We start from the raw sequence: 12703 nt of genomic DNA on the forward strand, positions 1-12703 counted from the left end.
TCTGTTTTTATTATTAATCAATACTCGCAAATTTTATAAGGTATAGGCAGATTAGTTTATATCCTCAATAAATTCTTTTTAAATTTCGCATAAAACTTGCTTATTAAGGGATTAGTTAAATCAACAAAAGTAACGTATATGTTATGTAAAAATCTTCAGCCATGTATTTTGCTCTTTTATCATATTTGCAAATAAAAATATTTAGATCGTTGTTTGTTTGATAATAAACTGTTCAAGATCAAATTTTATGTTTGTTTACAAACAAATCAATCTCTGTTTGTTCACAAATAATTTAACTTTAATTTCTTAAACACGTGACCACAACTATTGAATATATACATCATCATGCCCGTTAGCTAGACCCTTTCATTTCATCAAAATCTCTATATGAGCCTTAGTTTTAAGCTCTATTCGTCAAAGCAATTGCTTAAAGCTTGTCTCGTAACAAACAAGCTGTTCCAAAGTCTGGTCGAGATTGTTAATAATTTGAAACGATTCCATCAAGACCGAACCAAGTGACCACGTGTGAGGAACTCGAAGTCAGAGTGTTGCTCTTTTAACTAAAAAACATTCTACATTCGTCGCTGAGACTTAAGAATAAAGGGGAAAAAAAAACTAAAAGGGCGCAGAAACAATGTCTTTGGCGCGAGCTCCGACGCTCAACATTAATCTTATTGCTATGCTTGAGGTGGAGCCACCGATATTCATAGAGAATAATTTAGGAAATTTCTGACTCGCTCAGAAGAAGCTCTCCTGAGCGGAGATAAGACCGCGCCGAAAGACGCCTCGCGCGGGTGTCATGCGCGATGCACCATTTTGGTTGCGCGACGCGCGTGCCTCGCGATATGAGGTGCGCCCGAGGGGCAAGCCTCGTCGCGCCTGCGTGGCGCGTCAATTTCCGTGGAATTCGTCGTGAAACGACAGACAATAATTTTAAGTTGGAAAATCATCAATGAAAAAGTTGTTATAATTTTCAATGAAAATCAATAGCATCAAAATTTCAAAAGTTGGCATGTATATTTGAAATTTCTATCTTTAAAATATGTATATTCGTCCATATCCACATGCCATAGCATTTGCATATGCAATTTATGTTTCCTCCGGGAACCATCATATTTAATTTTAGTTAGAAAATAATTTTTGATATATGAGTTGGACATCTTCGATATATATTCCAGGTTTAGTAAAAGCAAGGTTTAAAATATCGTTTTCGACGCCGTTTGAGTATCCTGAATTACGAAAAAACGATACGTCGACGGAAAATCGAAAAGAAAAAATGTGAAAAATGACAACTGATTTTCCGTTTTCAAATGACATTTTCTATGAAAAATCGAACGGAAATAATGTTGCATAGTATGTTTAAAATATATACATATATACACATATATTTTTCAATTTTTTCAATTTGCAAAATACTATATGATCAATAGACTTAATGCTAGTACGTATAATTTTAATAAGTAGACAAAACAAATTATTTTCATTTTAATTCTTTCGGACCCATAAACTATAATAACCATAAAATAAAAAGAAGACTTGGATTAACTTAAAAATGTCTAACATATTAATTTAAATAGGTCACTATATTTTTTCTCAATAGATATAGCTAAGTTTCTTATTTCATTTTTTTTATACATTTTAAAAATCTATTTTTTTTTTGTCTTAATTAAAATAGAATAGATATAATAAAAAAAAACCTAAACCAACCCATACAAATCATAGGTCAAGTGATTAGTATTATGTATTTGGACCAGGATTGTGAGACCCGACTTTTCGGACCGTCTTACTTATCGTACTTTTTAAAACTTAAGAAAATTTGAGGTAAATTTTTTTTTAAAACATAACTTAAAATATAAAATTTGAAAACTCGTAACCTAAAAATAAATTTTCATTTAAACTTGATGAACGAAAACAACCAAAAAGTCGAAGTTGCATAATGGAAATTTAAAACCAACAAAATACCATCGTAAAATAAATACCATAAATAAAGTCGTAACATTTAACGAAATTGAAAAACATAACTTAAACCATGAACAATAAAACCTTGGGTTTGGATTATTGAAAAACTGAAAGCAAAGCGGAAGTCTTTTATTTTCGAAAACGGCAACCATAACCCAACCCTCTCGCTATCGCCGCCGCTGATCCACCCTCCTCACTTGCTCATATGTTGTTTACCTACAACACGGACGTAAATACATAGAGTGAGCTAACGCTCAGCGAGAATAACTATAACTCACAAAACATAAGCAATAAAACAAAAATGCATGAACTGGTTATTCGTATTAACTGTGACATGAGATACCCTATTAAAAGTCTATCGTATTTTAGTTCGGGGGTCCCCTAGAGTAGCCGTACCGATTTCAGTGTACACTTTGGTAACGAACCATGGGGCTGCGACCTCCCATAGTACGCTCCGTCACATACATAAACATATGAGGAACTCTCTATGTGAGCCCGTAGTTCGGCTCGAGAAATTCCTCTAGGTACCTCCGTAATTCGAGGCGGTACGACTCTCTTGCTTACTTAACTTATTAATCGTGTTTATTACGTTAAAAGCATGAGCGACATAAGATAAAAACATACATGATAACATAGCTAGAAACATAAGACGTGTTATAGATATTCTAACACACAAGCATAAGATAATAACATAAACTCACATACCGTCATATCATATCATAACAAGCACATTCCGAACAAACACGCACACACAAAAATTCACACAATACATAAATACTTCATATCACATAATACGTATTATATATTTTTTTAACTAATCCGTGTTGCAGTGAGATTATTCTCACCTGGATATCGGAATTACGATCGAAGACCGTCGAAGGAAAAAGACGCTCTTAATGACTCGGAACCTAAACGGAAAGGTTGACTATTACTTATCAGGTAAGAAAAGGATTTAATACATGACTTAGTTTCTGGAAATTTCAAAATTTCGGCTGAAGGTGTAAAATTACCAAAATACCCTTGGGGTCGATAAAATATTTTTTTGAAAAATAAATCTATAAAAATTACTGTGAGAGAGAAAAAATATTTGGAACACTTCATACTTCAGAGGCATATACAAAATATGTTCAGATTATTTAATAAAAATCAAAAGTATAAGAAAGCAATATTTAGTCTTTTTAAAAACCAAAAACTGCTTTGGAACGATTCTGCGCACCGTTTGGATTTTATCCCAAATATATTCTGTGGGCATCCAAAAATTCTAAAATTTGGAGTAGATATCATAAACATATAGAACTAGGCCGTGTATAAAAATTAGCTCAAAAAGAATTTTGTAGATATTTAAACAAGACGTTTTGTTGTAAAAAGATCAGGGTAAAAAAATAGTCTGCGCACTGATCGTAATTAATTCATAAAATAAAATTGATAACTCGTAAAATTCTGAAATTTAAACCACAATTAAATAACAGGTGAAATTATATTCGGTAATAAAATTAGATTAAAAAAACGTTTGTAGCTATTTTAAAACGTGCAATTTTGACACTGCTTAAAGCTGATTTCTAAACAGGAAAATATTAAACCTAATTTTTCTTATGAAAAACGAAATAAAAGCATAAAAAATATATATATATATATATATATATATATATATATATATATATATATATATATATATATATATAAAGGGATAGTATGAACTGAGCACGAAGAAAAATACCTTAAAAGAGATTGGAAAAACTCACTAACACTTCTTGAACCCAAAACCTAGAGATTAAGGTGGCTATTTGGTGATTAGGGTTTTTATTTTTATTTTGGAAAAGAAGGAGGGATAGAGATAGAGAGAGCAGTAGAGAGAAGAAGAAGGAGAGAGAGTGGGAGCGTAAACCCTTTCTAACCCTAAACCTAATCTATTTATAAGGAGTTTGAACGTGATGAAAAAAAAATCACCTATATTATATATTATTTTGCTAAAAAGGAAAAGCCCAAATCGGCAACAAAACAAAACCAAAACAACATCGGTATCATATATCACGCCAACAACAAAATTGGTACCAGATGACTATGTATCTACTTTATCTGATATATATATATATATATATATATATATATATTATTTATTATAATGAGCAAATAACATAGTATCTATATTAGAATATCTTTTACGTAGAAAGGAAAACCCACGTGCAAACCCAATATATTTCATAAGAATTATATATATATATATATATATATATATATATAATATATTTATTATAGAGGATGTTTTCACTAGAAACAAATAATGTTTCTTTTATGTATATATATATATATATATATATATATATTCATATGTATAATTTTAAACGTATATCTATATTGCTTTTTTTTTTTTTTTTTTTTTTTTTTTTGCCTCTAATTTTCTGGATTTCACAATTTCCCCTACTTATTGGAATTTTCGTCACGAAAATTGAAAAAAAAATTCGAGAAAGAAACTTAGAATTCTTACTTGTACATATTATATTTCTAGGAAAAGATTGGGATATCGCTTTCTCATGTCGTCTTCCCGTTCCCATGTAGCTTCTTCCATCTTGTGATTACGCTATAACACTTTTACTAAAGGAATCACCTTGTTCCTCAAAACTTTCTCTTCGTGATCGAGAATCTGTATAGGTTTCTCTTCATACGTTAAGTCTTCGTGTACTTCGATGGGCTCCTGGATTAAGTCGTGCATTGGGTCGGGTAGGTATTTCTTGAGCATCGAGACATGAAACACATTGTGCACTGATGCTAACTCAGGGTTCAGGGCTAGACGGTAGGCTACCTTTCCGATTTTTTCTATAATCTCGAAAGGACCAATGTACCTCGGGCTCAATTTTCCCTTCTTGCCGAACCTCATCACACCCTTGAGAGGTGCTACCTTCAAGAACACAAAATCTCCGACTTGAAATTCCAGTGGCCGCCTTCTCTTATCGGCGTAGCTTTTCTGTCGACTTTGGGCAGTTCCCATTCGATCACGAATTTTCTTGATAGCCTCTGTTGTGTCTCGGATAAAGTCTGTTTTCTCGAGGTTATTTTCTCCAGCTTCAAACCAGTGAATTGGAGATCGGCACTTTCTCCCATAGAGAGCTTCGTATGGTGCAACGCCGATTGAGGCTTGGTAGCTGTTGTTGTATGAGAATTCAATAAGTGGCAGCCTCTTACTCCAACTCCCACCAAAATCCATGACACATGCCCTTAGCATATCCTCTAGGGTCTGAATCGTCCTCTCGGATTGGCCATCCGTTTGGGGGTGAAAAGCGGTGCTAAACTTCAGTTGAGATCCCAGCGACTTTTGCACGCACCTCCAGAAGTTAGAAGTGAAACGACCATCGCGATCAGAGATGATGGATAGAGGAACGCCGTGCAGTCTCACCACGTTATTCACGTATAACTCAGCCAACTTCTCCACGGAGTACGTGACCTTCATCGGGATGAACCTAGCAGACTTGGTCAAACGGTCCACCACTACCCAGATAGCATCATAACCCTCAACCGTCTTAGGTAATCCAACCACAAAATCCATTGTGATTTGTTCCCACTTCCATTCAGGAACTTCGATTGGCTGTAATTCTCCAGCTGGTCGTTGATGTTCGGCTTTCACTTTCTGGCAGGTAAGACATTTACTGACAAACTTTGCAACGTCACCCTTCATTCCATTCCACCAAAAGTGTTCTCGGAGGTCTTGATACATCTTCGTGGAACCTGGGTGAACTGAATACGGTGTCTCATGTGCTTCGGTAAGAATTTGCCTTCGTAACTCATCTTCGTTGGGTACACAAATCCTTCCATCGAAAAAGAGTACATCATTCTCCGAAATGGAAAATTTTGACTCTTGGCTTTCCAACGCATCGTCCTTCAACTTTGACATCTCCGGATCACGCATTTGCGCTTCCTTGATCCTCTCAAAAAGATCTGACTGTAAGGTCATATTGGCTAATCCTTGTGTGATAATTTCAACCCCTAAATTGTTGATTTCATCAGTGAGTTGAGGAGATAAAGCTCGCATCATCGATAGACTAGCCTCACCCTTCCTACTTAAGGCATCTGCTACCACGTTTGCCTTTCCGGGGTGGTAATGGATACCACAGTCGTAGTCCTTAACCAATTTTAGCCACCTTCTTTGCCTCATATTCAACTCCTTTTGAGTGAAAATATACTTTAAGCTCTTATGATCGGTAAATATCTCACACCGAACACCATACAGGTAGTGTCTCCAAATCTTGAGGGAAAAAACCACTGCGGCTAACTCCAAATCATGAGTAGGATAATTCCTCTCGTGATTTTTGAGTTGTCGTGACGCATAAGCCACTACTTTGCCGTTTTGCATTAACACAGCACCAAGACCTGTCTTTGACGCGTCGCTGTAAATAGACAAAGGTTCTCCACTTTCAGGGACTATAAGTATTGGCGCGCTGGTGAGTCTTCTCTTCAACTCGCGAAAACTCTCTTCACACTTCTCGGTCCACTCATACTTCTTATCTTTCTTCGTGAGGGCGGTGAGTGGAGCAGCTAATGTAGAAAACCCTTCAACAAATCTTCTATAGTAGCCTGCTAAACCGAGAAAACTCCTGATCTCTGTCACACTTCGAGGCGGTTTCCAATCATTGACGGATTCTATCTTGGAAGGATCAACGGAGATCCCATCCTTAGAAACCACGTGACCAAGGAAATGCACCTCATCCAGCCAAAATTCGCACTTCGAGAATTTGGCATATAGTTGATGTCGTCTCAAAGTCTGTAGTGCAACTCGCAGGTGTTCTTCGTGATCTTCGACACTCTTAGAGTAAATCAGAATGTCATCAATGAAGACTATTACAAATTTATCCAAGACGTCGCTAAAGATCCTATTCATCATATCCATGAAGGCTGCTGGGGCGTTAGTGAGTCCAAAAGGCATGACCGTGAACTCGTAATGACCGTAGCGGGTGCGAAAAGCAGTCTTTGGAATGTCGTCCTCTTTGACTCGTAATTGATGATAGCCGGATCGCAAGTCAATCTTCGAAAATACTTTTGCTCCCTTGAGTTGATCAAACAAGTCATCAATCCTAGGAAGCGGATACTTGTTCTTGACGGTGACCTTGTTAAGCTCTCTGTAGTCGATGCACATACGGAAAGATCCATCCTTCTTCTTCACGAATAAAACCGGTGCTCCCCATGGTGAATGACTTGGGCGGATGAATCCTTTATCCAACAACTCTTGAAGTTGTGTTTGTAGCTCCTTGAGTTCAGCTGGCGCCATTCGGTATGGGGCCTTAGAGATCGGTCCCGTACCAGGTAGTAATTCAATCCCAAAAGAAATCTCACGCTCTGGAGCTAAGCCTGGTAATTCTTCGGGAAAAACATCTACATAATCCCTCACCACTGGCACGTCGTCAGGAGTTGCTTCTACATCCTTAGTCTTGTCCACTACCGACGCTAGGAATCCATAACACCCTTTACTCATCAATCTTCTAGCTTGTAATGCTGACACCAACATCTTAGATTTCTTGAGTGGCCTTCCTTCAAAGGTAAACCCTCTTCCCGTTACCGGTTTGAAGATTACCCTTTTTTGGCGACAATCGATCATTGCATTATTCTCGCCTAAGAAGTCCATACCCAAGATGGCATCAAAGTCTTTCATTTCTAAGACAATGAAATCGATCCTTAACTCATGACCACCAATTATTATCGGTACTCTTTTTAAACAGTACTCTGATAATAGCACATCACCAGACGGTAATGCCGTCCTGAAAACCTTCCTAGTTTTCACTACACTATCGCCTAATTTCCTAGCCAGTTCTAACGAAATAAAACAATGTGTAGCACCAGAGTCAAACAATACTAAAGCGTCAAAATGAGCTATAGGAAGCTGACCTGCTACCACATTCGAAGAGCTGGCTAGAGCATCAGCGTTGGTGTAGGCGTAGATGCGGGCTTGTTGTTGTGGTGGAACTTGGGTGGTTGGAGGTGCTTCTAAACGACCTTGGGAAATCTGTGGCCCTTCGATGGCAGCTTGCATGAAGTTAAGTCGTCCATTTGGGTTGTGCTGCTGATATTGTCCATTCTGAGAGGAAAATGATTTCGGACAATCCTTGAGAAAGTGTCCAGGCTGACCACACTTGAAACAAGTCATGGTTCCCTTCCGGCACTCTCCAGGATGCATCTTCCCACAAGTCTTGCATACTGGAAAGGTCGTTCCCTCTACCTTGACCTTGTTGTTGGCGTTCCCACCATTTCCAGGATGACTTCTCTTCTTTCCATTCCCATTCCATTGGGGTTGTGCCTTGAAGCCTTGACGGTTATGGTTAGGCAGGGGATTTCCTGATTGGTTTGGCTTCCTGTTGTCGGGTCCTCTGCTTTGACATTTCTCCTCTTTTCGAGCCTTGTAAAACTGAGCTCGTTCCTCCTTTACTTGGATCAAGTGGTATTCAGCTCCCATGGCACGTTCGAGGCAGTCGGCGACGGTGGTAGGTGGCTGACTTCCACTATCAATGGCTAAGGCCAATTCCGGTCGGAACATTCCCATCATCCTCCTAACTCTTTCTGTCTCTGTTGGAACCAAGTGAGGACACAATCTGGCCAATTGATTGAACTTACTAACAGCTTCAGTCACAGTCATCGTCCCTTGCTTCAGCTCCGCAAACTCCTTCTGTTGAGTGTTCATCGCTCGCATGTTGAAATACTTACTGTTGAACTCCTCAATGAAGTCTTCCCAAGACATAGCGCGTGTGTCTCTTCTAGCAGCCACTGTCTCCCACCAGTATCTTGCATCCTTCTTAAGAACAAAAGACGCGCATATGACTTTCTCAATTTCCGAGATATTCATGAAGTTGAAGATCTTCTTCATCTCTGACATCCACTCATCAGCCACTAAAGGATCAGTGGAACCTTCAAAATCTGGAGCTCTCATCCTCCTGAACCTTTCGAAAAGATCATCAGCCACAACAACTTGGCCCATCTGATGTACATTCTGGGGAGGTGCTGGTGGTGCTTGTTGATCCTCTTCCACATTTCCATTGACTTGGGGAAGATGGTTCCTCAACTCTTGTATCTCCACTTCTTGGGCTTCGATACGTTGCAGCAATGCAGTAACGAGTACCGTAAGATCTGGCTGGGCCGCTGGCTGAGGTGCAGGGGCTGGACCGTCGGGATTCACTGCTGCTCCTTGTTGTGCGGGAAACGGAGCGGCATGATGATCATCTTGCATTGGGATATCAGCAGCAACTCTGCCTCTTCCTCTGCCTCGGCCTCGTGGCCTACCTCTACCTTGTCCACGAGCAGCTTGAACGTTTTCCATCTAAGATTTCGAAGACATATTCGCGATTAGGGTTTTTTGGCTTCTAAAACTATTAGGATCGATTATAGAAAAGACTTAACATGCCAAAACACCCTCATATAAGGAACTTTATAAAACCATTAAGATAATAGTGTTTTCCATATTAAAAAAAAATTAAACATATAATCCAAATCCGAAAGTGATACTCAAAACCAAAGAAAACAAAACCAAAACCTCAAACAAAAATAAATAAATAAATAACGAGTGGTTTAGACTTTGGGGAGGAGAAGAGGAAAGAAAGAGTGATGGTCTAAAATAATACGAAGACTTAGTCTTCTTCTGGATCATCTTCACTAGGATCTTCTTCTGATTCAGACTCGACAGGGTCCATACTAGTATCGTTCCCTAGTGGCAAATCGTCATCGTCGGCCAGCTCCATGTAGTGCTTCATGTGCCTCAAGAAATCTTCGTAGGTTAATCCAGGCGCAGGTTCGTAGGTGCGATACTTCCCTCGTTGCTTTTCAAACTCGGAGAGCCCGTCCCAGTATATACTAATAGCCTCATCATCATCGAGATGAAAAGGACAGCGATGGAACATGTCGGAGGAACGGTTGTAGTACTCCCTTGCCGTCTCCCCGTCCTTCATCTTCCATGAACTCAAGATTTGCCGGTAACGTTTTCTCTCCAATTTTTTCTTCCATCCTTGGGCGGTGAAGTTTCGTATGACTCCGTCCTTCATGTATTCCCAAACGATTTGGGGGTGATCCTCAACCTTCTTTTTCCAGTACTCCAATACTCTCCCTTGTACTTGTAGTTGTGCAAAGGATAACTGTAGAGGTTCCCGAACTTGCAACACTTTAAAACGAATGTCCATGTTGTTGCACCATTCCCGCGTGCCAATGATATCTGTCATCTCGCTACTAAGAACTGGAGGTTTCGTCTCTAGGAATTTGATCATGAGGTCACCATCAGCAATGCGGCTCTGGCTTTCCGCGATCACGTGTTTTGTTACTTCAACGTCCATCTAACAAAGAAGAAAGAGAAAAGCTAAACATACAACATAATAAAACAAAATTAACTTACTTGAGTAGGGGGAAGCCGTGCGATCGATAGCGAAGAGAGGTCGTAGGTTCGTTGCTCTGATACCAACTGTGAGACCCGACTTTTCGGACCGTCTTACTTATCGTACTTTTTAAAACTTAAGAAAATTTGAGGTAAATTTTTTTTTAAAACATAACTTAAAATATAAAGTTTGAAAACTCGTAACCTAAAAATAAATTTTCATTTAAACTTGATGAACGAAAACAACCAAAAAGTCGAAGTTGCATAATGGAAATTTAAAACCAACAAAATACCATCGTAAAATAAATACCATAAATAAAGTCGTAACATTTAACGAAATTGAAAAACATAACTTAAACCATGAACAATAAAACCTTGGGTATGGATTATTGAAAAACTGAAAGCAAAGCGGAAGTCTTTTATTTTCGAAAACGGCAACCATAACCCAACCCTCTCGCTATCGCCGCCGCTGATCCACCCTCCTCACTTGCTCATATGTTGTTTACCTACAACACGGACGTAAATACATAGAGTGAGCTAACGCTCAGCGAGAATAACTATAACTCACAAAACATAAGCAATAAAACAAAAATGCATGAACTGGTTATTCGTATTAACTGTGACATGAGATACCCTATTAAAAGTCTATCGTATTTTAGTTCGGGGGTCCCCTAGAGTAGCCGTACCGATTTCAGTGTACACTTTGGTAACGAACCATGGGGCTGCGACCTCCCAAAGTACGCTCCGTCACATACATAAACATATGAGGAACTCTCTATGTGAGCCCGTAGTTCGGCTCGAGAAATTCCTCTAGGTACCTCCGTAATTCGAGGCGGTACGACTCTCTTGCTTACTTAACTTATTAATCGTGTTTATTACGTTAAAAGCATGAGCGACATAAGATAAAAACATACATGATAACATAGCTAGAAACATAAGACGTGTTATAGATATTATAACACACAAGCATAAGATAATAACATAAACTCACATACCGTCATATCATATCATAACAAGCACATTCCGAACAAACACGCACACACAAAAATTCACACAATACATAAATACTTCATATCACATAATACGTATTATATATTTTTTTTAACTAATCCGTGTTGCAGTGAGATTATTCTCACCTGGATATCGGAATTACGATCGAAGACCGTCGAAGGAAAAAGACGCTCTTAATGACTCGGAACCTAAACGGAAAGGTTGACTATTACTTATCAGGTAAGAAAATGATTTAATACATGACTTAGTTTCTGGAAATTTCAAAATTTCGGCTGAAGGTGTAAAATTACCAAAATACCCTTGGGGTCGATAAAATATTTTTTTGAAAAATAAATCTATAAAAATTACTGTGAGAGAGAAAAAATATTTGGAACACTTCATACTTCAGAGGCATATACAAAATATGTTCAGATTATTTAATAAAAATCAAAAGTATAAGAAAGCAATATTTAGTCTTTTTAAAAACCAAAAACTGCTTTGGAACGATTCTGCGCACCGTTTGGATTTTATCCCAAATATATTCTGTGGGCATCCAAAAATTCTAAAATTTGGAGTAGATATCATAAACATATAGAACTAGGCCGTGTATAAAAATTAGCTCAAAAAGAATTTTGTAGATATTTAAACAAGACGTTTTGTTGTAAAAAGATCAGGGTAAAAAAATAGTCTGCGCACTGATCGTAATTAATTCATAAAATAAAATTGATAACTCGTAAAATTCTGAAATTTAAACCACAATTAAATAACAGATGAAATTATATTCGGTAAAAAAATTAGATTAAAAAAACGTTTGTAGCTATTTTAAAACGTGCAATTTTGACACTGCTTAAAGCTGATTTCTAAACAGGAAAATATTAAACCTAATTTTTCTTATGAAAAACGAAATAAAAGCATAAAAAAAAAATATATATATATATATAAAGGGATAGTATGAACTGAGCACGAAGAAAAATACCTTAAAAGAGATTGGAAAAACTCACTAACACTTCTTGAACCCAAAACCTAGAGATTAAGGTGGCTATTTGGTGATTAGGGTTTTTATTTTTATTTTGGAAAAGAAGGAGGGATAGAGATAGAGAGAGCAGTAGAGAGAAGAAGAGGGAGAGAGAGTGGGAGCGTAAACCCTTTCTAACCCTAAACCTAATCTATTTATAAGGAGTTTGAACGTGATGAAAAAAAAATCACCTATATTATATATTATTTTGCTAAAAAGGAAAAGCCCAAATCGGCAACAAAACAAAACCAAAACAACATCGGTATCATATATCACGCCAACAACAAAATTGGTACCAGATGACTATGTATCTACTTTATCTGATATATATATATATATATATATATATATATATATATATTATTTATTATAATGAGCAAATAACATAGTATCTATATTAGAAT

General features: G+C 37.5%; 2 long non-coding RNA genes across 2 annotated transcripts; both read right to left on the reverse strand.

Moving 5' to 3' along the window:
- Positions 1-1969: 1969 nt before the first annotated feature.
- Positions 1970-3779, reverse strand: LOC149388652 (uncharacterized). The gene is made up of 3 exons (XR_016300612.1): positions 3677-3779; positions 2805-2867; positions 1970-2175 (listed from the first exon to the last, which is right to left on the reverse strand). It is a non-coding gene; the product is annotated as an uncharacterized LOC149388652 (long non-coding RNA).
- A 6923-nt stretch (positions 3780-10702) lies between these two features.
- LOC149388653 (uncharacterized) lies at positions 10703-12363 on the reverse strand. Its single transcript, XR_016300617.1, has 3 exons — positions 12261-12363; positions 11431-11493; positions 10703-10800 (listed from the first exon to the last, which is right to left on the reverse strand). It is a non-coding gene; the product is annotated as an uncharacterized LOC149388653 (long non-coding RNA).
- Between the last annotated feature and the right edge of the window lie 340 nt (positions 12364-12703).

The sequence above is a fragment of the Urtica dioica genome, chromosome 8, assembly GCF_054948205.1.
Source record: "Urtica dioica subsp. dioica isolate 48M chromosome 8, U.dioica_male_clone48M_v1_H2, whole genome shotgun sequence".
Lineage (NCBI taxonomy): Eukaryota > Viridiplantae > Streptophyta > Magnoliopsida > Rosales > Urticaceae > Urtica > Urtica dioica.